This window comes from Mandrillus leucophaeus, unplaced genomic scaffold (genome assembly GCF_000951045.1).
Source record: "Mandrillus leucophaeus isolate KB7577 unplaced genomic scaffold, Mleu.le_1.0 Scaffold1469, whole genome shotgun sequence".
Lineage (NCBI taxonomy): Eukaryota > Metazoa > Chordata > Mammalia > Primates > Cercopithecidae > Mandrillus > Mandrillus leucophaeus.
Genome location: NW_012101442.1, coordinates 212,365 through 214,580, shown reverse-complemented (window position 1 = coordinate 214,580; position 2,216 = coordinate 212,365).

Here is a 2,216-nt window from a genome sequence, read left to right as displayed (position 1 = left end):
GTGCTTCCGCTTTGTTCCCATGAGCCCTCATGGTGTGAGGAAGGGCAGGTGGGTGGTCTCCAGCTGTCACTAGAAATACTTCTGTGAAAGTGCTACGTTTTTACTTCCCAGAGGCCTGACAGGGGTAGGGGATTGGGGAGGTGGCTGAGACTCCATTCTGTTCACAAAAAGCTACCCCAGGAGGCCCTCACCTGAAGATTAATAGGGTTAACAGGCTTCCTGGGGAGTGGGGGAGTGCACTTCCCCCACCCATTGGTCAATGACCTTTTTGAAGTGATCCCTGGAGACTCTAACTGGAAAGGCGTGCCTTCATTAGACTCTATCTGAGGCATTCTCTCAAAGAACTGTGCCTCAGCTCCCTACCTCCTGACGAGTGGGATCCTTTGCATCCTGCTCCCCTACACAGCCCCGCCAGGCTTCTCTCTGGTGTTTGTTCTCCTGAGTGGAGAGGAGGGGTCTGGGAAGATATTCTGGGAGAAGATCCCCCTCCCACCGCCTTCACTACTCTCATGAGTTTTTGGCAGTGAAACAAAGAGGGGTAGTATTTATTTTGGAAAGGACACGTGTTCTGGCTTCCTCATCCTTCTAGTCGCCTGGGACTTGGGCTCTTAGTTACTTCTGGCTCCCTGTGGGAGGCTTTGTTTCTGAGGCAGGACATGAGACCTCCTGTCCTGGGTGGAAGCTGACCTTGAAAGGTACAATCACGTCTGAGATGAACCACAGAGAACGTTATCAACGAGACTGGGTTTTTGGTCCCCTAAGCTCAAGCTACTTTAGAGGGCTTAATTAATTTTTTTCAATGGTGGTAAAATAAACATGACATAAAATTTTATGATAAAATTATGATAACATGATAAAATTACAATCTTAATCATTTTTGAGCATACGGTTTAATAGTGTTAGGTACATTCACATTGTTGTGAAACCAATCTCCAGAACTCTTTTCATCCTGCAAAACTGAAACGCTATACCCATTAAACAATAACTCCCTTTTTCCCCCTTCCCCCAGCCCCTGGCCCTCATCATTCTACTGTCTACCTCTATGAATTTGACTACTCTAGGGACCTCATATCTTACATTATTTGCCTTTTTTTTTTTTTTTAAATTTTGAGACGGAGTCTCGCTCTGTCGCCCAGGCTGGAGTGCAGTGGCGTGATCTTGGTGCACTGCAACCTCCACCTCCCGGGTTCAAGCAATTCTCCTGCCTCGGCCTCCTGAGTAGCTGGAATTACAGGGGTGCGCCACCATGCCCAGCTAATTTTGTTGTTGTTGTTATTTTAGTAGAGATGGGGTTTCATCACATTGGTCAGGCTGGTCTCTTGACCTCAGGTGATCCACCCTCCTCAGCCTCCCAAAGTGCTGGGATTACAGGCATTGAGCCACTGTGCCCAGCCTGTATTTGCCTTTTTTGACTGGCTTATTTCATTTAACATGATGTCCCCAAGGTTTATCTATGTTGTAGCATGTGTCAGAATTTTCCTCCTTCTTAAGACTAATATTCCATTGTATGTATATGCCAAATTTTGTTTATCCATCTCTCTCCTTTGATCATCAATGAACACTTGCGTCGCCTCCAGCTTTTGGCTATTGTGAATGATGCTGCTATGAACACGGGTGTACAACATCTCTTTATGACCCTGCTTTCTATTCTGTTGGGTATATACCCAAAAGGGGAATTGCTGGATCCTATGGTAATTATGTATTTAATATTTTGAGGAACCATCATACTGTTTTCCACAGCAGATGCACCACTTTACATTACCACCAGCAATGCATGAGGGTTCCAATTTATCCACATGCTCATAACTATTTGTTATTTTCTGTGGGGTTTTTGTTTGTTCATTTGTTTTATTGTTTTGGGGTTTTTGTTTTTTGTTTTTTTGTCTTTTTTGACAAAGTCATGCTTTGTTGTCTAGGCTGGAGTGCAGTGGTGCCATCATGGCTCACTGCAGCCTTGACCTCTCAGGTTCAAACAGTCCTCTAGCCTCAACCTCCTGAATAGCTGGGACTACAGGCATGTACTACCACATCTGGCTAATTTTTCAAATATTTTGTAGAGACAGGGGTCTCATTATGTTGCCCAGGCTGGTCTTGAACTCCTGGGCCCAAGCAATCCTCCTGGCTTGGCGTCCCAAAATGCTGGGTTTACAGGTATGAGCCACCGCATCTGGCGCGTGTGTGTGTGTGTGTGTGTGTGTGTGTGTGTGTGTGTGTGT